Source organism: Euprymna scolopes, chromosome 33 (assembly GCF_053919585.1).
Source record: "Euprymna scolopes isolate OS-2025 chromosome 33, ASM5391958v1, whole genome shotgun sequence".
In the NCBI taxonomy this organism is placed as follows: domain Eukaryota; kingdom Metazoa; phylum Mollusca; class Cephalopoda; order Sepiida; family Sepiolidae; genus Euprymna; species Euprymna scolopes.
In genome coordinates, this window is record NC_136514.1 from 33,429,953 (window position 1) to 33,457,853 (window position 27,901).

General features: G+C 34.2%; 1 long non-coding RNA gene across 1 annotated transcript in view; it reads left to right on the forward strand.

The window, feature by feature from the left end:
- Positions 1-3,831: 3,831 nt before the first annotated feature.
- Positions 3,832-27,901, forward strand: part of LOC145258025 (uncharacterized) — an 899,758-nt gene continuing 875,688 nt past the window's right edge. Inside the window, exon 1 of the long non-coding RNA XR_013864036.1 lies at positions 3,832-3,850. This is a non-coding gene — a long non-coding RNA (uncharacterized LOC145258025). The remainder of the gene's footprint in view (positions 3,851-27,901) is intronic.

Consider the following 27,901-nt stretch of genomic DNA (forward strand, 5'->3'; position numbering starts at 1 on the left):
CTTGTCAAAACACGGGGCCTCACCCAGACGAGAGCCATCCATCCCAATTGATGCCAGCTGGGGATCAGAGCGTTGATGATGTAAGGATAGGAGTTTGGTTTTGGATGCATTAAAGGTAACTAGCCACATCTTCCCCCACTGAACAACGCGCTCGAGATCAGAGGAGAGAGAATCCGAGAGAACTTCGTCATTTACAGCCTTTGATGTGTTGCCGTAGATGGTCGTGTCATCAGCATAGATGTCAACGAATGATTTAAGTATGTGTTTAGGGAGGTCATTTATGTAGATCAGGAAGAGAGTTGGGCCCAGGATTGACCCCTGAGGGACTCCAGCATTTATATTGCAGGCCTCCGATTTTTGTCCATCTACCACTACTCTTATGAGCCTATCAGAGAGAAATGATTTAATGATTGAGAAAACATTTCCAGTTATACCGTAGCTGGAAATCTTGTGAAGTAGACCCTTATGCCATACCTTGTCAAAGGCCTTTGATATGTCGAGAGCAATTGCCCTAGAAAGGAAGCCTTTGTCAAGAGATTCACTAATCCTGTGGGATATAACCGTCAGCACATCTGCGGTAGATCTTGCAGAGCGGAAACCATATTGTGTGTCACTAAGAAGGTTATTCCTGCTGACGTGGTTTACTATTTCTCTATTTATCCTCGAGTGGTCTCCGGGCCTTGAAATGTGGTAATCACTTTATAAAAAAAAAACGATATGGCGTAAAAGAAAACAACCAGACATGTTTTTCGCCCATCCCATAACCATCCCTTCTACCTTCCTAATATGTTCCCCCAACCTCTTTTCTTAACATACGGCATCTTTATTTTGCATTACTTCAACTTTTTCCCGATTTGTCCGTTTTTTTTTTTTGTAAAATTTAATTTCATCTAATCTGCACATTGTTTATTTCCCTCAACACCAACGGAAAAACATTCGTTAATTCATTACCCATACAGCGTATAGCGAAATGGTGAGAAACCTTGAGTATCATTTGGGCGGTCGGGTTTGCCTGTTTAGCCGCACTGATGAGCTGTGAAACAGCAGAACAGTACTGTTTGTGGATGACTATAATGCTCCCTATCTCGAGTTGAACATATTGGAAAATGATATACAAACTACCATTGTCGTATTAAGCGACGCTCTTTGTGTAAACAAATCAAGCGGAGGCATTTGGACGATGTCAAAACATCGTTTATTCATTACCCATACAGCATATAGTTCAACAGTGAGATATATATATATATATATATATATATATATATATATATATATATATATATATATATATATATGAATACAATAGTTGCAGTGTTACCCATGAGTACGATTTGTACAACATTACAAAACTTAACGCTTACAGCTGCAACACGAAATAAAATGTACACAATTAGTATATTTAATTTTTAGAACGAGAATAAAATATAAGTTCAGATGCAGAAGGCAAGAATATATATATATATATATATATATATATATACATATATATATACATATATATATATATATTGTCATCTACATACAGTACTTTTTCGTTGTTTCACAGCTCATACGGCTAGACATACAAACCTAACCGCCCAAATAACTGTCAAGGCTTCTCACTGTTGAACTATATGCTGTATGGGTAATGAATAAACGATGTTTTGACATCGTCCAAATGCCTCCGCTTGATTTGTTTACACAAAGAGCGTCGCTTAATACGACAATGGTAGTTTGTATATCATTTTCCAATATGTTCAACTCGAGATAGGGAGCATTATAGTCATCCACAAACAGTACTGTTCTGCTGTTTCACAGCTCATCAGTGCGGCTAAACAGGCAAACCCGACCGCCCAAATGATACTCAAGGTTTCTCACCATTTCGCTATACGCTGTATGGGTAATGAATTAACGAATGTTTTTCCGTTGGTGTTGAGGGAAATAAACAATGTGCAGATTAGATGAAATTAAATTTTACAAAAAAAAAAAACGGACAAATCGGGAAAAAGTTGAAGTAATGCAAAATAAAGATGCCGTATGTTAAGAAAAGAGGTTGGGGGAACATATTAGGAAGGTAGAAGGGATGGTTATGGGATGGGCGAAAAACATGTCTGGTTGTTTTCTTTTACGCCATATCGTTTTTTTTTTATAAAGTGATTACCACATTTCAAGGCCCGGAGACCACTCGAAGATAAGGTGTAATGTTTGTGTGTTGTAGTCCTTGGAATGGTACTATAGTAATCGACAATATTGTAGCAAGCTGGAAAGCAGAGCAGAGGAAAAAAGTTCCATAGACGGGCAGTTCTATAAGAGAAGCTTTGTTCATGGGACCAACGTTTAGGTTTAGGCACCGATAGGGATTGGGGGAATTTATTGATAGTGCTTTAGGCTAGACTAGAGTTATTTTTGTAAAGGATTGGCAAGAGGGGACTATAAGTTTAAGCTCAGTTGAGCACTTGCCATAGAAATGACGATAAAGCAGATAAAAGAAAAGAGCATCACCCACTAGATTAGAAATTCATGTTTGAACTCTATAAAGGCAGTATAGGGTACTCTGAACATTTCCTGCCCAGATTTAGCAACAATACTCCATCCTAGGCTACACTTATCCTTTGTACAGCTCGAGATGTGCATCGACGGTGAGATACTTACTGGAGCGGTAGAATAGTTCCACCATTATTCCAGCGACATTGGCAACGGATTTGATGTATGTGCTACATTTCAGATACGAAGGCCAGACCAAGAAGTGTGACGCTTTCAAAGTTTATCAATACCGACTCAAGTGATTTTGGAGAAAAGAAATCTTTTTACTCCAGAAGTTTGAAGAAAAAATGTTTTTATTTATTCATTCCTATCATTGGGTTATAAACAAAAAATATTATATTTAAGCGTATTTTACGCTCAGGCAAAGCCGGGCGCCCCTCTATCACTAGTATATATATATATATATATATATATATATATATATATATATATATATGATTAGGTGTTTTTTGAAAAAGAAATCCAGCAGAGTGCTCAATTATAAGGAAAATAAAAGCGTATTTATATTTTTATATTTTGTTTACAGAAAGATTTTAGATGAGACAAGTCATGGTACCGTCGGTTTCAAAGCCGATAAGTAGGACCGTTGCAGATATTTATATCAAGCTCTCTTCTTGTAATACTCATCTCTGAGTGATGAGTATTGGCCGAAGAGAGCTTGATATGGGTATCTGGCTGAAGAGAGCTTGATATGGGTATCTAAAACGGTCCTAATTATCGGATTTGAAACCGAGGGTACCAATGGCTTATCTCATCTAAAAACTTTCTGTAAACAATATATATATATATATATATATATATATATATATATATATATATATATATATAAATGCAGAAGCTTCTTTATCATGGTTACGGAATTCATTGCAACTTGCCAAGATGTTACGTCTACAAAAACAAAACAAAAAAAAGCAATAAAATTAAAAATAAATAAACAAATAAAATAAACAAGAGCGCTTATTCCAGTTAGTCGATTATGTGAGGATTTTTGGCACTATTTCCTTCGTAGATTCGATCAATAAGGAGTTCTCGAATTAAAAGAATTTTTATTTGCTTTTTGAACTTGTATTGGACGTTATCTAACACACATCAATCTATATCCAACGGGCTCTCTAACGAGGTTTTCATGGCGAGAGAAAGAAGGACGCGTGATCATTGCTTGTGGAAACCGAACAGACCATCACTCACCATTTCCGATCGGCTTGTCGTATTTATCAACATTTCTTCACGTGATCTACAATTACTTAACAGCAAAACAGTTTTTACTTGATTTTTCCTTGCAAGGGAGTCACCACTTATCAAAGCCCGATGGCCACTCCTAAAGAAGGTAAAGAAGTGTATCGTGAACACCGGGACAACAGCTTAGTGATCGTTAGTTGTGTAAATTCGGAATAATTTGGTTATTTAAGGGGACGGCGCAAGAAGAACTTGTTTACATTGGACTTGAAGACGGTTATATTGTAGTCAACTGGATGCAGGATAGCGGAACAGAGTTCTATATGTAGACATAAAAGCGTTGTTCACAAAATTTGCCTTTGTATCTAAGCACAGAAATTTGGCGGGAAAATTTTTGACAGTGGTTATAGCCAGACGAGTGTTTTTGTAACAGTTTAGCAAAGGGCATAGATTGAAGCTTAGACGAGTACGTGTCATGAAAATCTAATTTATAAGATTCACTATGTCTGTCTGTTGTTCTGTCTGTCTGTCTCCATATATTCAAACTCTATCTCTCTGTCTGTCTCCATATATTCAAACTCTATCTCTTCTGTCTGTCTCCATATATTCAAACTCTATCTCTTCCTAAACTAAAAGTCACAGAGCGGCGCTATGTGCCTCAAATGATTCGATGTTTTTATGGACCATTCTTTTATGGGTCGTTAGCCAGTTAAAATATTTTTTAAGGGGCGAAAAGGGGGTATAGATTGAAAAACCGTTAAACATTTTGTACGTTAATTTTAGCTTATTTTTAATCAGTTCATATGCGTGTCACATTGGTACGGTGATAATATCACCAGCCTTGAAGGATACAGTTTCGCGTCCGGTTTCGATTCTAGTTGATTTTTACTTTTGAAATCACGACTCCATAATTATATATACGAAATTCGGACGAATTAAAATATCATATTTAAGCGTATTTTACGCCCGGGCAGTATTTAATCAAAATGTTTATTTAATATTTTATGGAATTTAATCCTCAGTATTCGTTTGTGCACCCCATTTAAATAAAAAAAAAGCATGACACCACCACCACCACCACCACCACCACCACCACCACCACCACCGCCATAATCATCATCATCATCATCATCATCATCATCATCATCATCTACGTATCTAAATGTCAAATTAATATAATTGCCTTTTCTATCATTATTATTAAAAGCAATCTTTCTCTCTCTCTCCCTTTCTCTCTCTTTCTCTCCCTCTCTTTATCTCTCCCTCTCTCTAACGTAAGCTATGCGTATATGTTTGTATATGTACAGGGTAAACTTTTTAAGAATGATTAATAATACTAAATTTTAACCCATCAAACATGACAGAAAGTTATCACCTGTGCACTTAGAATGTTTTTTATGCTCATTTTAGCATTAAGTACTAATCCTATTAATCTTTACTAACCCAAACCTATTCATCGAAAGGATACTGTAACACTTAGTTCTCTGCACTGTATTATAACAAAGGTTAATACATCTAAATATGTTCACAGATGAAAAACCTGTAATCGATTTCATCAAAATTAGAAAAGAGAGAGTCTAGAGATAAGGTTTTGTATGATTTTATGTTTAACAATTTGTAAAAGTTATATATATATATATATATATATACATATATATATATATATATATATATATATATATATATATATATATATATATATATTATAAAAAAGTGAACCATAGCGGAAATTCAATCGACTAAAATATGGTTCACTGTTTATAATTATTCTAAAATTTTATCAATCGAATAAAGATATATATATATATATATATACATATATATATATATATATATATATATATATATATATATATATAAATAAAATCTAGCTGAAACCACTGTCAATAATTTTCCCAACTCTTTATCTGTGCCTAAATCAAAACGTAGATTCCATGAACAAAGCTTCTATGTTAGAAGTGTACACCTGTGGAACTCTGTTCCGTTTGCCTGTTTCCCACCTGACTACAACTTGGATGTCTTCAAGTCCAACATAAACAAATTCCTGATAAACCGCTCCCTTAAGTAAGACACTTTATCAAATCTCCAATACTAACGATTACTACGATATTATCCCATTGATAACTGTACACGCAATAACCCTTATCCTCGAGTGGCCTCCGGGCCTTGATAAATGGTGCCTACCATGTAAAAAAAAATCGTTCTGTTCAGCTATTGATTGTATATGATTGTATCTTATATTTTTAATACAAGCGCTTAAAACTACAAGTTTTTGTAAGATTAACGATAATTGCCACATCTGCTACTAGTTACTCGTCCCTAGATTAGGTTCAGGAAAAGGTTGCCACCATAATAGGTCCCGCACTGTCGGCCGGCAAAACTCCAACCTTTGTCCTATCGTCCTTGTGCCTGTTTTACAAATATTTTAATGGAAGGTGTTGGGACAACCTCAAAGCACTGGTACTCCTTCGACGTAAATATCCCCGACTGACCAGCCAAGCAGCAAAATTTTACCCCTACACTGTAAAGCTCCCTAGATGCCGTAAAGCCTTCTACTCCAATAGCTTTTTCGCTCGAAATGCTAAAATCTGGAATTCTTTTTTCGGTTTCCTTCTTCCCTGACTGTACTAACATGAGAAGTTCAATTGTAATGTGAACCGAGATCTCGCTGCTGAACTTCCTTTTTGGTTTCCTTGCAAGTCTGGCCCCAAATATTAGTACTTTACGACTTATTTGTAATCTGCTCTGTTTGGTGTGAATAAACAGTAAAAATAAAAATATAAGTCTCTTAGCAAGTTTCTAAAAATGTTTAACAAAATCACAAATGAAACTTAGCATATGCACACACATATTTTTTTCCAATCCAGATAATTTCGAATTTATTTACTTTTAATTCCCCTCATGAGAAGAAAATGGGTTTTAAATAAATTTCGTATCCGAATATTTGTACACTTTTTCCTCAAAAAAAAAAAAAAAAAAAAAAGAGAAAGAAACTGCTTCAAAAATATTTAAATGTGTAACCATGCTATAGGAGAATCAACTGTTCGGAAGTGGTTTGCAAAATTCAAAACGAGAAACATAATTCGTATAATTTGGATTCTTCGAACTACTGTTCTTATCTTGGGTGCAATTTTCATAACGTTTCAGTCGATGTAACTTATAACTTTCTTTATCGATATCTTGTCGAATTCAGGAAGTTTTTTGTCGAACTAAGATATTTAAACGGACTTTCGAACGGAACCCATAATTTACTTCACGAAGTCATTGGAAGACCGTAAACATTTGATATCGATATTTCAAGACAAAAACTAAAAAAAAGTCCAAATACCACAACTAGAACAGTTGCCTAACGGCTGAAAGTGTAAAAACAAATGCAGTTTATGATCACTTACATTGAATAAATTATGCTAAGAAAGGAGAAATCTTATTTCCACCTGCCAACCTAATATAAAGCAACAGATGCACTAAATATATACGAGCGTATACAAAAAAATTGCGAATATGTACGAACGTATACAAAAATCGGCAAATATAAACATATAGGTGCAAAAAATAGCTAGAAATATATTCACAAATACCGGTAGGAATCAAGATCACATTAGACGTTGCTTCTCTTTGATTATCGATTAAGATCATATGTGGTATTGCGCTCTTTTGTCTAAAAGGTCAGTCTTTGACCTTTGTGGGTAAATATTTGCCATTTTCTGACACAAAGAACAGCTGGGTTTTGCCTCCACTGATTCAACCGTTTCAACGTGTGTGTGTGTGTGTGTGCGTGCATATATGTATATATGTACATATATATTCACATATATGCATATACGTACATATGTGCATATACATTTGCATATATGCATAATAAATATATATGCATATATATATACATATATTTGTATATATACGTATATATATGCATATATATGTTTATATATGCATATATATGCACATATGCATATATATATGTTTATATATATATGTTTATATATATATATATATATATATATATATATATATATATACGTATATATACACGGCACAATCACTTTGATACACCGATCCTCGCCAGATCACCGACATTAAGCAACGTTGAACCTGGCCAGTACCAGACGGGTGATGATTTGTGAAGGCTAGGCGCTGTATGTACGCACCGAGTTATAGAAATGTCCAGGTTGGTATCTGGGGGCGCATTAATTCACTGGGAGTGATTCCCCCTCCATCCTCGTTAAGACATGCATTTAGGAGGAGGAAACTCTGATGTAAAAACCCGCGGTCTACTGTATACTATATCCTATAGCAGTAATCTGCATCGACAAAGGTTAACAGTGACACAAAATATGGTTGGTTCTACACAAACCCTTCACCATCGTAAACAAATCATCCGCGTGAATTTCCGAGCAGCTTAATTGTTGTGGCGGAAGCTCCTCATACGTCGAAATCGACGGGAGAGTCCACTATATATATATATATATATATATGTATATATATGTGTATATATATATATATGTATAAATATATATGAGCAAACAGTTAATAAAATATGTTAAAAAAATTTTGAAATGAGTTAAAAAAATATTTAATCTGAAAAGGAAACACTAGATAAATGGATAGTCCTTAATCCGCGGAGTTTCGAAGAAATATTCTCCTTCTCATCAGAGGGTAGGAATTAGCAAAATGCGGGATCGGATTTTGCATGCAGAAGTATTTGATGAAACAACAAGTAAGTCAAAGATCTTACTTGAAAACAAAATAAGTTAAGCAGAGGGAATATGGTAAAGAAAAAGGTGATTACACATGAATGGATAGTCTGGTGGAAGATAAAAAATCCAGTGACGGTAAAATCCAAATGTAAAACTTCAAGAAAGTTAAAAGAATTTCCATTTGTACAAGTAAAATCCAAGGAAATCTCTTAATTGGAAGAAGATGGTCCATAATAATCCAAAGGCAGAAATCCATGGAATAATTCACAAAAATGTGTACAAGGAAAAAAAAAATAATATTAATACAAAATATAAGATGTGCATATATAAGACATTCTCGGAAATAGAGTGAAAAGCACATCTTATTTTTCTTTTATTAATATTATTTTTTCCCTGTACACATTTTTGTGAATTATTCCATGGATTTCTGCCTTTGGATTCTGGCTGAGATAATTTTATAAATATTAATTCTTTAATATTTATAATTTACTTTAATTTTACCATCTTGGATCATTTTGGTAAATTCAATTGTAATTTTCATTTATATATATATATATATATATATATATGGTTAGTTTTTCTTTGGAAAAAGACATCCAGCAAAGTGCTCAAGTATAAAAAAATCCGAAAAATAAGAGCGTATCTATATCTTGTATTTTGTGTACAGAAAGTTGTTAGATGAGATAAGTCATTGGTACCGTCGGTTTCAAGCCCGATAATAAAGTCGTTTTATATGTCCATATCTAGATCTCTTCAGTCAGTACCTATCTGTATTGATGACTATTGGCTGAAGAATGCTTCATATGGATTTCTAAAACGGTCCTATTTATCGGGCTTGAAACCGACGGTACGAATGTCTTATCTCATCTAGCAACTTTCTATACACAAAATACAATATATATATATATATATGTATGTGTGTGTGTGTGTGTGTGTGTGTGTGTGTGTGTGTGTGTGTGTGTGTGTAAACAAACAGGATGCAGTACTTTTGAAACGCCGCTTTTAGTTGTATAGAATATTTTATTTTATGCTGGGGAAAGCTGAATTTCATCTCTCTGGTCATCCTGGAATTTCAAACATATGCGACAGGAACTAAGCGAAAACCGAATGGGGTATGAAATCATTGACAAAAGGGAGAAAAAAGTTGCTAAGTTCTTAGTTAACGCAAGTTAGAAATACTTATGACGATGGTCTTCATCTATAAATATAAAAGCGAAAATGTATCTCTCACAGTTAACAATGAATCTCGCCTGTCTATTTAATTTGCTCGATTTCGGGAAGATAAATATTCAACATTTGTCGCTCGCCGCATGTGGGTTAGTCTTTTTCCTATAACATCTTGGGAAAATAAAAATAAAAAAAGCGTTCCGCAGTAAATGAACTACCATCCCGCAGCCAAACTTGACCTCATTAACTCATTAAAACGGGCACCTACCAAATCCAAGTAATTAAATAAATTCAAACGTGTTTCCGTTAGCATCTCGCGGTGGGGCAATGGTTAACGTCGCACGTTTTTTTTTTTTCACACTTTAATTTACAACTTTGCTTCAATGGTTCGGGTTCGATCCTCATACTTACTTTTTTAACCCCCCTCACTCCCGGAGTTTCCACACACACCTCCAAACACCCGGGCAACGCCGGGTACCTCTCGCTAGTTAGTTTATAAAATAAACGTATTTTTCTGTTTAATAATTTGTTCCTCCAGATGAACAATAACATATAATTATGCTCGCCTATATAATTCCATGTGTCTGACATGAAACAACTTTTCTCTTTGGAATTTTGTAGATGAGGATTTATAATATAAGTTATTTGCATTATTCCGACTACAGTTCGCATCTTAGATATATTCTCAGAACGTTTCGACCGATGGAATCTCCAGGTGCGTCTAGTCAGAACTCAGAAATATTTATATCGCACTCGAGAATCACTAGGGAATTACTAATGGAACCCTTTATTTAATCAACGCGAGTGGGTGACTTATCCTCATTTTCGCAGCCACGATCAAGTAAACTTTTTTAATAATGTGTAATTGCATGCTTAGTATCAAATTACGATGGTCACGTAAAACTGATTATACTTACGACTTTTATCTATTGCGCCACGGATCCGAGTGATTAAATAAAGAGTTTCGTTCGAAAATCTAAACTGGTTTTCGAGTTCGCAGTACAGATTCCCGAGTTCGCCAAGACTCACCTGAAGATAGTCGGAGATTATATCGGTTGAAACGTTGTAAGCATAACATCAAAGACGAAAACATCGATCCGAATAATTAAAATTATACACATCAGCCGTTGTTTGAATTTACACAGGAAACACCTTACAAACTGACGTCACGAGTCAAGGAGGGGTTCCTACCGGCCGCTAGTGTTATTTCGCTCATTTTTTTTATTTCACCAAAATATCAGTTTAATGAAGAGACGTTACAATCGAACCGTGCCGTATCATATCAAACCGCTCGGACCCACACGTTGTCTGTTACTGTCGCTGGAAAAAAACAACAAATGGAAGGCTATAAAAATACGACTCAGCATGGTTTGGGTGAATATAAAAGGCATTTATTTCAGTAATTTTCAACAACACATTTCACTGACCATACGGCGCATTTAAAAAAAAAAAATTTTTTTACTGCCGCATACAAGTCAAAACACCTCCGGTCGGTTTCTTTGCTCGATCACGTACTGTCATTTTTAACTTTTTCGCATGACGTCAGCGCGTGCACATTTGCTTAATTTGCATATGTTCTAAGACGGTTGCTGCTACTACTATGTTCGCTAGTCAGATGTCCTGCTGATTTTCTCATACGCCCCCATACGCAATAAATTACTATAAGAGCGCAGTGCTTCATTACAACATTTCTAAAGGTAAATGATGGAAGGAAATTAGAAATAAGATTTAAAAAAAAAGAATATTATCCTATACAAAACCTAAAGTGATTCTCCATCCGATTGACGTCATCGAAAAAAATAATCAATAACTGAAAAGTCCATGCAGTTTTTTATTCTTCTGATTTCTAGCGCACATTGGTCAATATTGTTAGCGAACAAAATATTTGCTTGATTCGCTTTCTTCCATTTTCACATTGGACGACATTTTATTTTGAAAAAAAAAATCGAATAAACAATCAAAGCTAAGGTAAATGGCCGAGTATAGTCCGGGGTGACCCAAAGGCACCCTTTTCTTTCTTTTCTTTCTGCTATACGGAGATGTAAGGGAAAGCGCCATTTTATTTCCATGATTTCTGCACTTACCCTTGATTATCTTCTTATAATACTTAGAGTTTAGCAAGAGGGCATCAAGTGCCAATTCTTAAGTATTTAGTATTACCCGACGTAGGACTGACCCCTGATCTCCGAATACGAATAAACGAATACTTCAACCATTATATCAAATGGGCCAGTTGGGATTGTTGTTAGCATATATTAGAGTAATGGAAAATACGATTAAAAGAGATTATAGATTAAAATAATTACATTGAAACAGCGGTTCTTGCCAGATCACTAAAGCTAAGCCTTTGCCAATATGAAGTCTACAGACTCGAAATTTGATATACAGGGTACTGAAATTTGGGAAAATCTGTGTAAGTCATTTTTGGCCAGAAATTTTGCTAGTAAGGGGTCAAAGTTCAACGATTTAAACCTTTAAGAACTCTACAAAATTCCTCCGACAATTTGGGGTATAAACACTTGAAATTTTATATATAGGTTCCTTGGACATGGATCTAACTTAATAATATGATTTGAGCCCATAACAACAAACGTTGAGGGGTCATAATTTGGGTCAAAGTTTTAAAAAAAATTGACCTCTGAGGTTTCTACCAAATTACTCAAATGCCTTCTTGTCTAAACATTTGAAATTTTACATAAAGGGTATTCAGAGATAGGGCAAACTTTTTCATCAGTTTGGGTCGAAAATTTTTAGTTACTAATATATAAATATATGTATGTGTGCATTTGTGCCTAAAACTTTCGGCAAAGGCGACGGATTTTTACAAGATCAATATCGTTTTGAAGTTTGACCTTTCAGACGACAGATATCGAAAAATTGGCTAAAAACATTAATGTCTTCACCTTCAGCTGAGCAATTTTCTACAACGGGGTCGCTTTTTTCGCCGATATATTTGAAAGTCATCCTCTTCTTTCTATTGTCAAGCCTTAATCAAAACCTATGTCACCTCCGGTTTGGCGGTGAGCGTAACGACAAAGACGTCAGGTTTTTCCCCCGTTCTTTTCGTCCTTCGCGGTACGGGTTCGAGTCTGCCTTTCTACTACCACTTTTTTTTTTTGCTCAATACACGAATCCAAACACCCGGGTAACACTGGGGTGAAATGCTAGTATATCTATAAAAGTGAACGTGTCTGTGTGTCTGTGGGTCTGTCTGTGTATGCGTGTGTACATTTTCCTACGCAATAACTCTGTCAATCTTTAATCTACAGACTCAAATTTGATATACAATGTACTGAGATTTGGGAAAATGCATCTAACTTAATAACTTGATTTGAACCTAAAACAATACATGTTAAGGGGTCATAATAGGGGTCAAAGTTAAAACATTTGACCGTTTTTTTGTGTTTTTTTTTTGCTCAGCATACACCCCCAAACCACCCGGGCATATATATATATATATATATATATATATATATATATATATATATATATATATACATATATATATATATATATATATATATATATATATATAAGTTCAAAATGGCGTAATGTAAGCAAATAATAAGGTAATTCCAGCTTTTCTTTCAATTTTCTGATTTTTTAATCATGTCCAAATGCATCTTATTTCCTTTTGGTGGATTGATAGTTTCTATTTCTTCTGATAAGTAAAGGGAAAAAAGATTTATTGATTGATATAATTATTAAGTGAATGATTTTATCCTACGAAACACATACTGTCAAGAATTGTAAATGCCAACTGAATTAAAGGAATAAAGTTTAAGGTGGTCAACATCATGAAATTTGGAATATAGGCCTTTCTCATTGGCTCATTATGTGCCTTGTAATTACACCGAACTTCTTAAATAAGAATTGGTATATATAAAAAGGAAGTATAAGTAAATAAATACTATTTCCAAATATAATCTATATATAGTCTTGGAAATTTTTTAACCTTTAAAACTATGTAAAAAAAAAAAACGTATTTAACTTTAATATTTTTCATCCTTCGTTAAAAACCTATTTTGTCAGTAAGTTATTTAATCACCTGCAATCTCGAATTCACTATAGTTCCAATGTTAATTTAAGGGATCACTAGTTGTTCACCATGAAACACTGTTTCGGGATTTAAAAACAAAACAGTATATTAAATCATGCCTCCCAGCAGTGTTGATCATATATATATATATATATATATATATATATATATATATATATATATATATATATATATATATATATATATATATATATATGAATAAAAAAGAATGCGAAAAGTATAAAAGCTTATAACTTTTCTTTATTCGTTTTTAATTGGTGACGTGCAGGAATACAAAATAATAATATTATGAAAAAAAATTAAAAAACTTTTTCCATATATATATATAAATACCAGCGATCCTTGACGTTATGTTCTTTTGAAAAAAAGTAAAGCCGAATGAATTTATAAAATGGTAAACACACGCATTTATAGTTTCCTTCCCGTTATTGGTAGTATTCTAACGCTGTTTCCTTTTCATTTAAATATGGTCTATGATCGTTTTCTCTTTCTGCATTTTCCCTTTTAATATCCGGAGGATGTCCGCTGCAATAGTGACGAAACAGTGATCACATTTTATAAACTCATTCGTTTTTTTCTTTTTTCAAAACAACATATGTGTGTGCGCGTGTGTGTGTGTGTGTGTGTGTGCATTATAGAATATAAAATTGATATATGCACAGAGCCATGTGCTCATATTAAAACGTATTTATATATACTAAATATGAAAATTAATCAACTATGGGGGTGAGGGATGACGACTTTTAAATTAATTCACACTTCTCCTAACAGCAAAGTTACGTTGACACACACGTACTCTTTAGATCAACGAAGTTAGTCAACGCTGTGTGTGATAAGATCTAGATGAGACGTTTTCTTTCTTTTTCCCCTATTTTATGTTATCTAACTGATTTAGATGAAAGATAATGTTGCTGGCATTTATGACATTTATAGTGCACATTATAACTTGGTAAGATGATTTTGCTGCGAATACAGATCGGCCGCAAGCAAAGTAATTAAATAACTAGAAAATATGTGTCGGTATTAATGAGGGATGTATCAAAAGTAATGTCTTCTAGTGTTCATTCCGCCTTAATAGATCAAATGTGGGTTTCAAATTGATGAATGCATTTTTGCATTAACGTGTTAAAATTTTATCTCTCTTGAAGATATTGCCAGTATGAGACTCTACGAAAGCAACCCCCGATGCGTAGAGATGCGTCATTGAATCCCCTCGTGCAAAACTATTGACTTAGTCAACATTCACCGGCGCCTGTTGAACGTTTACAAATTTGAAGTAAATATGCAATAATGACGGTCTAGCAGAACGTGTTCAGTTATATGAAAACATTTATGAAAATGTTAATTAATGGTGGTAAGAATATCCGATATCAGTGCTAGTTCTTGTGTACTTTGAGCAGTATTGCTCAGTAGTGTAGATTCCATGCGACCTGGTTTTGATTCCGAAAAAAAAACAGTGACCTGGAATTAGTATCATGGCAAATAAAGATAATCATGGAATGAAATTCACGTTTAGTTTGTGAAATTAAACTTCTCTTTTCCTGCCTTATTGGTTTCTTCCGGGAATCAAAAAAAAAACAAAAACAAATGACATTAACATTTTTAGTGCAAAATCTCGTTTGTCTTTAATCTATTTTTTTTTTTTTAGTCTAATTAAATCATCCATTTTGTCTGCGGTCAGAAAGCCTTAATGTTAAGATGGCGACTGAATTGGTGAAAGGTTAAAGATTAATAATTTCACCGTTGGTTTCCTTTTCATCAATTTTCATTTGAACTATTAATTGACAACTCATACGACTAAATTCATTTTAAAGAAAAGATTACAACATGTCTGTCTGTCAGTCTATCTATTCGTTTAATCATCATCATCATCATCATCATCATCATCATCATCATCATCATCATCATGGTCATTATTCTATTACTTCTCTTGCTGCTACTGCTGTTTATACTATTACTAACTGCAACATCAACAGCAATAATAATAATAATAATAATAATAATAATAATAATAATAATAATAATAATAATAATAATAATAATAATAATTACTGGGAATTATGCAAACAGCTGCAACTCGAACGCACAGACAAATGGTACAAACATAAGCCGTCAACAGTATTTGAAAACGAGAATCACAAAATCCTATAGGACATGGACATACAAACTGATAAATTCGTCCAAGCAAGAAGACCGGATGTCGTCATAATTAACAAAAAAGAAACAGTCTGTTAAATTACCGACTTTGCGGTTCCAGCTAACCACAGGGCGAATATTAAAGAAAAGGAGAAACGGAGCAAATACACAGAGCTAGCCAGAGAGCTGGAATGGCTATAGGCGGTAAAGGAAATCAAAATAATACCTATAATAGTAGGAGCACTAGGAACAATCCCGAAAAATTAAAAAAAAAAAAAAAGAATGAGAGAAATTGGAATCAAAGGAATGGCTGGAAAAATACAACGAACACCAATAATTAAAACAGCTGAAATATTAAGGGTAACCCTTGAATGTGGAGACTAAAACACATAAGCAACAAGTGCGGACCAGACACACTGCTGTAGAGGCAAAACATGAAGTGCTACATGGACTAAGAACAGTGAAGCTGCATATATATAAGTTCTCTAATCCCACCCCCACAGCCTCAATTACCACATCACTGCTTCCCTAAAAAATTGAGACCAAACAGCCAAGTACTGTCAAGTAGGAAGGAAAGACCGAGGACATAACATTGACCAGATCTCCGCTGGATAAGTGCAAAGAGAACCGGAACCTTAGGGAGGCTTATTGCTACTCAAATCCCAGTGTAGACCGATTTCCGCTGTAAACGAAAACTCAATGGCAAGCAGCTGTTGCGATAATGCAAATTTATTTGTAAATACTATCGAAAGAGGTGGAGAGTACTGGAAATCTGGGGAGACTTGTTGTCACTCAGCTTTCAGGTAACACCACAGGCTTCAAGGAGAGATTTTTGATGACCTGTGTAAAAGCTCATTGTTAGTCAATAATAATAATAATAATAATAATAATAATAATAATAATAATAATAGTAGTAGTAGTAGTAGTAGTAGCAAAAATGATAATAATGTTAATAACAATGACAATAATAATAATCATAATAAAAATACTAACAGCGGTAATGATAATAGCAATAACAATGATAATAATAACAATATTAACAACAACAACAACAACAACAACAACAACAACAACAACAACAACAGAAACAATAACAATAATGACTAAACGAAATGTATTTGCGAATGTTATCGAAAGAGGTGGAGAGTACTGGAAATCTTGGGAAACTTGTTGTTACTCAGCTTCCAGGGAACACCACAGGTATTTTTCAATGAGAGATCTTTGATGATCCGTGTGAAAAATCCTTGTGAGGCAATAATAATAATAATAATAATAATAATAATAATAATAATAATAATAATAATAATAATACAGGGGAATGCTTGGAAGATACATTGGACATCAATAATGAAAACGGTTTAAATTGTTAGGAAAATCGTGATATGAGGGCATAATCCACATGGATTAAAAATGCTCTGTCGGTCGTTTAGGAACTGCAACAGAAGAACAACATCTAAAAAAAACAAAAAAATGGAACGAAGAAAACTTAAATTGCAAAATTGTAAGATAACCTCCTCAATATGTATTTGTAGTGTTAGCATTGATTGACACGACAGTAAATAATGTAGAGGGACGAAGAAGAGAAAAGGGAGGAGAGAGCGCTAATCAGACCATAACTGGATAAGTGCGAAGAGAACTGGAACATCGAGGAGGCATATTGACACCCAAATTTCAGTGAAGACCAATCGTTATTCACAGTGAGAAATCAATGGCAAGCGGCTATTGCGATAACGCAAATTCATTTGCAAAGGTGTTCGAAAGAGATGGAGAATAATGGGAATCTTTGGAGACTTGCTGTCATCGAGACACCAGAGAAAACCACCGATTGTTGTCACTAACTAATCTCCGATGATTACCTGTGAAAATACCCAGTGGGTACTTCTTCTTCTTATTCTTCTTCTTCTTCTTCTTCTTCTTCTTCTTCTTCTTCTTATTATTATTATTATTATTATTATTATTATTATTATTATTATTATTATTATAATTATAATAATAATAATAATAATAATAATAAATAAATAAATAAAAATAAAAATAAAAAAAATTAAAAAAAATAATTTTTATTTTTTATTTTTATTTCTTTATTTTATTTCTATTTATTTGTTGTTTTTTTTTTATTTCTACGGACCAAGCAAGACTGACACTCAAGAAAGGTTGGCTCTCTAAACTAGAACTAGCAGAAATACAGCGAAAAATAAATTATGAAACTGAACAAGAAACACCCCAACGGAACTGCCCGTAGAAAAACCGCACAAGTTGAAGCCTCACAAGTAAAAACATCAAAGGCCCAATACCTACGATGACCGACGTCATCAAACCGAGAACAATGAAACAACATAACAGAGAATGAAGCAAATTAAATAACACAGTTCATGAACGAGGAAAAAAAACAAAACTCCCATCGTTAAAGAACCAAGAGCAGAAAAAGTTAAAAACACAAACAGATAAGGTTAACAAGCTCCTCCAACACATCCAACAAATACAATCACAGACTTAAACAACCTCATTTACGCATGCGCCAAAATGGTAAGTATGAATCTAAAATCAGAAAAACAACCGGAGACAAGCGGACCGACAAAACCTGGATGGGAAATAAGACTAGAAACCCAAATACACAAACATAAAAAAGAAACCAGAATGATCAACAGGAAGAAAGCAATGCGGAGAAAACGGAATATTGGAAATGTAACTGGCAGGGGAGAGGCCAAACAAGAGACATGAAGAACTGGACAAAAAATAAAAGCAAAAGAAGCGAGATTGAGACGATATAGATATAAATCTGAACAATGCAAGCAAAACAGAACATTTGAAATTAATGAAAGACAATTCCACCAAAATGTGAACGGAGGAAAAACAAAAACAGAACAACCAAATCCGACAGAAACATAACTCTACTGAGTATATATAAAATATAGGAAGAGCGACGAGATCACAACAGAAATGCCGAATGGCTGAAAGACATGAAAGAAGAATTACAACAAATCGAAGAAGGAACAGTGAATGAAATCAGCAAGGAACCCCTAAAGAAAACCACAGGAAAAATGGCGAACTGGAGAGCACCCGGGCACGACGGGATACATGCATACTGGTTCAAAAAATTCACAACCTTACACGAAAGGCTCGTCCAAAACCTGAGAAGGTGTATACAGGAAGCAAACGTGCCAGACTGGATAACAAAAGGTAGAATCCCACTGCTCCAGAAGGACACAGAGAAAGGAACTGTCCCCAGCAACTATAGGCAAATCACGTGCCTACCCACCTTGTGGAAGATACTAACAGCACAACTGAGGGAACAAATCTACCACTCCCTGAATAATCGAGAAACAGAAAGGATGTCAAAAAGGGAAAAGAGGAACACATGATCTGTTATATGTTGATCAAAAGATCCTAAAGGAGGTAAAAAAGAAGAGGACAAATTTAGCCATGGCATGGATCGACTACAAAAACGCGTGCGACAAGATCCCCCAAGCATGGATAATAGAATGCCTAAAAATGTATAAAATACCAAGCGGGATCACCAATGTAATAGAAAATGCAATGTAAACATGGCGACTGGAACTGACATGAAATTAACATACAAAGAGGCATCTTCCAAGGAGACACATTATCACCATTACTGTTCATCATAGCCATAATGCCATTGAATAGTATTCTGAGAAAGTGCCAAGCCGAATACAAGTTCCCCAATACAGAAGAAAAAATGAACCACCTGATGTACATGGACGATCTGAAACGTTTTGCAAGGACTGAAAAGGAGCTAGAGACACTAATTAACACTACCAGGATCCTCAGCCAAGATATCCAAATGGAATTTGGGATGGAAAAGTGCGCACTACTAGTTATAAAAAAGGGAAAACTGTAAACGACAGAAGGCATGGAACTACCCGACCAAACAGAAATGAGGGCACTAGGGGAACAAGACGACTATAAATACTTGGGAATTCTGGAAGCGGACACCATCAGAGCAACTGAAATGAAAGAGAAAACTGGAAAGGAATACCTCAGGAGAACAAGAAAACTCCTGGAAACGAAATTATATAACAGAAACCTAATAAAAGGTATAAATACATGAGCAGTATCACTAGTAAGATACTCTGGACGGTTTATAAGATGGACAAAAGAAAAACTGAGACAGCTCGACCAGAAAACCAGGAAACTCATGACCATGCATAATGCACTACACCCAAAGGACGATATTGACAGACACTACGTGAAAAGAAAAGACGGTGGGAGAGGACTGATCTGTATAGAAGACTGCGTGAAGGACACAAAAAAAAACTAGAAAAATAAATAATGCAAAACACTGAACGGATAATTATGGCAGCGAGAGACACGGAGAAAACCAACAAAACAGAAAACAGAGACAAATGACAAAACAAGAAAAGAGAAATGGGAAGAGAAACAACTCCACGGAAGATTCATAAGAATGACAAAGATGAGAATAATGAAAACACCTGGACATGGATGCGAAAAGGACATATAAACCGAGAAACTGAATCTCTAATAACTGCAGCACAAGATAACTCAATAAGAACAAACCATATCAAAGCAAGGATCGATAAAACACAAGAAAACAGCAAATGCAGACTCTGTGGACAAAGTGACGAAACGATAAACCATATAGTAAGAGAGTGCAGCAAACTGGCTCAAAAGGAATGCAAAAACAGACATGACCAAGTGAAAAGGGCGGTGCACTGGGAATTGTGCAAACGGCTGCATTTTGAGCGTACATATAAATGGCACAAGCATAAACCCGCAACAGCACTCGAAAACCAGAACCACAAAATCCTATGGAACATGGACATACAGACGGACAAACCCATCCAAGCAAGAAGACCAGATGTCGTAATAATTAACAAGAAAGAGAAATCCTATCAAATCGTAGACTTTGCTGTCCCAGCTGACCACAGATTGAGTATGAAAGAAAAGGAGAAACACAAAACTAGCCAGAGAGTTAAAAGGGATTTGGATGATGAAGAAAATCAAAATAGTATCGATAATAGTAGGAGCACTAGGAACAATTCCGAACAACCTGGAAAAAAATGGCAGAAATTTGAATCAAAGGAATAGCTGCAAAAATACAACGCCTAACGATAATGAAAACGGCCTAAATTTTAAGGAAAACCCTTGAATGCGAAGAATAACACAAGACAATATAACGAAGAAGCGCTACATGGAATGATGAACACCGAAGCTGCAGATCTACATGTTCTACACCCCCATCATGCATCCCCTTCCATTGTTTCCCCACCGTTCCCCCTCTAATAGAAAAGTGATACGAAAGAGCCGAGAAGGGTCAAGGAGGATGGAAAGACCGAGGAGAAAGCACTGGTCAGACCTCCGCTGGACAAGTGCGAAGAGAACTGGGAACTTGGGGAGGCTTAGTTCCACTAAAATTCCAGTTTAAACCAATGGCCACTACCAGCGAGAAATCAATGGTAAGAGGCTGTTGCGATGATGTAAATTTATTTGCAAATGCTATCAAAAGAGAAGGAGAGAGCTGGACGTCTGGGGAGACTTGTTGTCACTCAGCTTCCAGAGAACACCACAGGTCTCCAATTAGATCGTTTGTTGACTTGTGTGAAAGCTCCATGTGAGCCAATAATAATAATAATAATAATAATAATAATAATAATAATAATAACGAGAACAGTTGAATAGTAATCCGTTTCGCATATAAAATACACATGAAATACCGCCTTCCTTTTAGAACGTGTAACCATTTTTCTTCATATTTCTTACTTATAAAAAATCAGTTGTGAATATGTCTGTGTGTGGAGGGGGGGTTACGGGAAAATTTTATCTACTTCTGTACTGCCATCCGGACTTGGGGGTTATAGATCCGGTTAAAATCATAATTTTACCATCAGTATTAAGCCGTTTACATATAACCACCTATTTACTTTTTGGTCGTTTTTTTTTTTTAATTTGTTATTTCTTAAAAATTTCTTTTTTTATCAGATGCCGTACCGATACAATTATCTCTATACAGCTATTTCTCTTTTGATAAGATATTGTTATATGTCATTAAAACGCTCTCGGGTTTTATGTCATTAAAACGCTATCGGGTTATATGGCATTAAAACGCTATCGGGTTATATGTCATCAAAACGCTATCGGGTTTTATGTCATTAAAACGCTATCGGGTTATATGTCATTAAAACGCTATCGGGTTATATGGCATTAAAACGCTATCGGGTTATATGTCATTAAAACGCTATCGGGTTAGAAAATGTTTAATCATTAACGACTTAAATTTACATCAAAAACTGATTCCTTTACGGGAATTTTTATTTAAAAAAAATCTGTCTTTATTAAACGTTTACTTCCAAGTTTTCCCTAAAACCAATTAATTATATGACTTACAAACCCCATCAAGATAGAAAAAATTTATTAGCATTTGCGCTTAGAACACGGATGATCATTTTACTTTACAATTATATGCGGAGCTTACCATCAACGCTTCATTTTTAAAACATTGTTTTTAATTAATTTTTATTTTTACCGGCAAGCTTTGCAATCACCTAAAACTGGTAGGATCTTATACAGGGTGGGCCAAAATAAGGGTCCTATCTTTAAATTTGAATAACTTGCACAAAATAAAAGTTAAACTCACCAAACTTTATGTGTGTGTAGACTGACCCTTCCGAGATTTTTTTGAAATAAACAAAACAAATTTTGGGCGAAAAACACTTCTTAAAACTTACATGAATTTATGAATTTTAAAAAATAGGACCCTTATTTTGGCCCACCCTGTATTTATCATCTTATATATAATTTGGGGGGTGAATTAATTGTAAAAGTAAACATCTTCCCTGATTTTATTAAAGCACCTTGATTCTTTGTCTTTCTCTTCTTTTCATCTGAAGAAAGTCATATTGGAATATAAGGGGTTACCATTTGTGATCGTGATTATTTTTTTATTATTGGAATTGGAATTCATTATTGATTAATTTTCATTAGTGATTAATTTTCTAGTACGGTAGAGGGAGCCTACCTTTTTGCAGCAGACTTGTTAATGTCCTCAATGTATTTGTTCCGATTCATGTTGCCTGTGAAGTTAAGCTGCGGAGTTTGATCTCTATCGGATCTCGTCCTGGTCATTTTCCACGGTAACCGGTGCTTGGGAAGATTATTAGTTGAAAGAAAGAAGCTTCGCCATAAAAATATAAAATATTACTGTCCTATTCCAGCCCTATTCCACTAACTTTCCACTATCAACTGAAAGCCGTTTTCTAGAGTTACTGACATTACTTTTGGTATGTCGATTATTGTTGTATATTAACACTCCCGGACGTCGTCGAGTCACCTAATGAAGGAGACAATTATTGCAGAGATGTAGATGTTTGAATAGGAAATATTCCAAAGCAAAGAGGAATTTGGAAAGATAAAACGATTACAATATTGTTGGAGTCAAATATTCAAGCATAATTAATAACTTAGCAAAACAAAAACATATTTACAATTAGAACTTTTATAATAAGATATCGGAATTTAAAACAATAATACGGACATAATCAAAGTGTGAGCGGGTTACTTACCTTAGTAGTGACGTCAGAAAATCAAACAAACAAAAGCCTAAGAGTTTTAAGTCTGAGAGTCGGAGACTGAGTTGAAGACGAAGTTTCGCCTCGATGATTCGTCTATTGACGCACCGGGAAAAATTCCTGGGCTGGGATAACAGAATGGAGACAGTAATAAGCGTTGTGTGCTCTGAAGAGTACCCAGCCGCGAAATAAATCACTAATAAATCACTATATATATATATATATATATATATATATATATATATATATATATATATATATATATAGCTTAGCGTTTTTTTGTTTTTTTTTGTTCGGAAGAAAGAATGTCGGCAGCATGCCAGAACGATTCAAAGGAGAAAGAAAAGGAAACACACACACACACACACACACACACACACACACACACACATATATTTGGTAAAACTGGTAATTAGTAAAACTTGAAGAGAGTACTCAATACTATTGCAGAGCAAATATGTGTTTTATTTTTATTACCGTTTTATCTGTTTGGCTACATATGATGTTGGGCCATGATTACGTGCCAATATTTTTATTAACACTTATGTAATTGCAGATACGTGTGTAAGAGTAGACGCATATGTATGTGTATGTATGTCTGTGCGTATGTAGATCTACTTCTTACTTAAGACCTTATCTCCACATATACTTATATAAGTGGGCGTGTGTGTATAAATATGCATATATATGTGTATATGTGCCGATATATCTTTGTGAGTGTGCATATATGTATAAGAGTTATGTATATGTGTGTGTATATCTACTTATGAACCCATGTATGTCTGCATTTATTTTTTTTATATATATGTGCGTGTACGTATGTGTCTGTATGTGGTTGCCTAGAAGGGTACATATATATATATGTATGTGTATGTATGCGAATGTCCACGCGCGTTAACCTATGTAATATAAAATAAACTTATTATAAACGGAAAGGAACTCGCCGACGTGTTCTTCAGATGCTGCAATTCCATTTCTTGTTCTCTTTCAGCGGAGGAGAAATCCTTCACGATTGAGACAATTTTTATTTTTGTACCTCTTCTCCACGTTAAAAAACGACCCTGGTGTCTAACTCTGTCCCGTGGGGAGGCATAGTAAATAGGTACAACAAATGACATCTACACTAACCCGTTCCACCTCTCTCTCTCCCTCTCTTTCCCTCTCGCTCTACCTCTCTTTTCCTCTCGTTCTCCCTCTCTTTCTCCCTCTCCCATCTATTTAATATACCTTGCTGAAAAACCAAAAGGCAGTTAAATTTAAGACCAAAATATTGAAACTTCCCCCTCCTCCTCTCCTTCCCTCCTCAATTTTTTCTTTATCATCCTCTCTCCACCTCCACCTAACTATATTCATATATCTCCACCCATGCCTACCCGAATCTGCTACCCCCCAACACACAATACAATCGAATGTATCTTTAACCTTCAAAACTGAAATATTGTCAACACCCGGCTCTCCCCTTTTCTTTCTTTCTTTTTTTTCTTAAAAACACCTTTTTTCAATGACTAACAACTACTTTTGCGAGACCTGACGAAGCTGTTGGATCGTAAACATGGCTCAACATCGGAAACATGTGTAGCCAAACAGATAAAACACACACACACACACACACACACACACACACACACACATATATATATATATATATATATAGTAGAAATGGTAATTAATAAAAACTGAAAACTTTTGAGGAGGAATTAACTAATCAAGGAAAAAGCAAATTCCAAAACCCAATATAAATATTGTCATTTATATCTTAATCCCAACCAAATGAAAAAGCTCAATACATTCGCTGACGATAGTAGAGCTTACGATAAATAAGAATAAGACCAAAGATGTAAAGTGGAAATTTAAGAAAGTTTTTTTTTTATTATTCGGTAGAATACTCCAAAGCTGATAGCTAGGTATCTAGCATTCAGCCGAATAAGACAAACTTTTCGTAAACTTCTCTTCTACAGCTCCGTTCTTATATATATATATATGTGTAAGGAATTCGTCCTTTCCCGACATGGGTTGGATTTTAAAAAACTGTCTTTTTTCGCACGATCTATGACTTTTTCTTTTATCACATTTTTATTTCAATTATCCTGAAGATGTCCTCGGAAACAAGGACGAAACGTTGATTTTTTAATAATTTCATTCGGTTTTTTCTATTTTTTCTTTAAACATATATATATATATATATATATATATATATGTATATATATATGTATATATATATGTATATATATATATATATATATATATATATATATATATAAATCTGAACGTCTTTGTGTGTGTCTGGTCACGAATAGGCTCCTATATTGTTGACTATTATAGAAAACTGATCACATATAATGATAGAAGATGTATCGAGACACAGGAATGGGTATGTTTGATCTGACATAATGATGATTCATTAAAATTGTGGGGTCTGCCTACGCGCCTGGTCCACAAAGTATGGAAATAAAAAATTAAAAAAAAAACGTTTACAAGTGTTTTTGATATAGATGTTCATAATAATACTTTGATAAGTATGTTTTAACTTAAATAGGGATGGTATAATAAAATTGTGGGTTCTGCGTTCGTTCCTGGCCTCAATAAAATGGAAATAGGCACAAACTTAAATAAAGACTGTTCATATCTATCTGCGTAAGTATACTTTGATAATTATGTTTCAGTTTGAAGAAATATGGTATAATAAAATTATGGGGTGTTCGTTCGCGCCTAACCTCCATAGAATGGAAATATATCACAAAGTTTAACAAGGTTTTTTAATATAGATCCACAGAATATTGTGATAAGTGTTTCAGTGTGAACAGGTATGATATAATAAATTATGAGGTTTATCTATTTTATTTTTACTTTCATCATATTTTGCTTTGTTTTGATATCCCCAAATTCGAAGCTATCTCTTTACAACCCTTCCTTTTTCATAACCTATAATACTTTCATAAATCAGAGTCCATTTTCCGTAGACTGTTTTTGAACCCAGTCAACGAGGAGTACTTTTAATATATATATATATATATATATATATATATATATATATATATATATATATATATATATATATATATATATATATATACACTCGGGGTTTTTTTTTATTCAAAAGTAATGGATTAGTGAATTCAACGAGGTTGTTAGATAGTGCTCAATAAAAAGAGCTGATAATACTTGTTTATTGTTATATAAACATGCTCACATCCCGCTGCTACAAACAGCCACTTGTTTCAATCAAACAACATATATCATCAGGCAGCGACTGGACTATTCAAATGTTCAATGAATAAATAAGCTATTAGTCGTTGAACATTTGAATAGTCAAGTCGCTGCCTGATGATATCTGTTGTTTGATTGAAACAAGTGGCTGTTTGTAGCAGCGGGATGTGAGCATGTTTATATAACAATAAACTAGTATATATATATATATATATATATATATATATATATATAAGATTGTTGAATATTTATTTATTCTTTTTATTAGCGATTGATTTCTTTGTTTCTGAGCGTGTTTTATTTTCAGAAAGGAGTTATTTGCCCTTTGTTTACATTTCTCTTCGCCCGTATTACTTTTTTATTTTATTTAAATTTTATTGGTAATTACTACGTGCATAAAAGTTAGTCATCTGATGAGAAGTAAACTCTGCAACATGCATGTATATAGATGACTTACTTTTATGCATGCAGTAATTATTAAGCAATAATTAATAAATTATATATGTATATATACATATATAATATATATATATATATATTATATATATATATTTAAAATTCAAAATGACGTAATGGAAACACATTAAAGGTATTTGGAGCTTCTCTTCCAATTTTCGGATTTTAGTCATGTCAAATCACACTTCATTTCCTTTTGGTGGATTGATTTTTGCTATTTCTTCTGATGAGTTAAATACATAATAGATTCACGTATTGATATAATGATACAGTGATTGATTTTACGCTACGAAACAGATACTGTCAAGAATTGTAAATATCAGCCGAATGAAAGGAATAAATTATAATATAATAATCATGAATTTTGAAATATATATTTGTTGTCATTTTTTCACTATATATATATATATATATATATATATATATATATATGTGTGTGTGCGTGTGTGTGTGTGCGTGTGTGTATGTATATATGTGTGTGCGTAAATGTTTTGATAGAAAAACTGTCTCGTATTAAATGGGCTGTATTTAATGGGTAAGCAAAACACTCACGCGCAATACATACACGAGTTTACACCGGACAATCACAAATACACACACACACACACACACACACGCACACACACAGAGATATAGATATATATATATATTAAAATTCATAAGTTGCCTTAAATGATTTTCCAGACTTATTTTTTGTATTCCAGACTTTTTCGTGTTTCTGTTGATAGTACACACATGATACCCTAGTACCTTTCTAGGAAATCTCCTCCGACTGCTGTACACTTGTACCGTTCCAACAAATTCTGGGAAGCTTCATGGAAGTCCTCCTGTGTTACCGTATCAATTCTCCTCGTCACAGCATCTTTCATCTCCTCGATTCTCTCATAATGACAACCTCTAAGGTTTTCTTTGAGTTTAAAAAGTAACTAAAA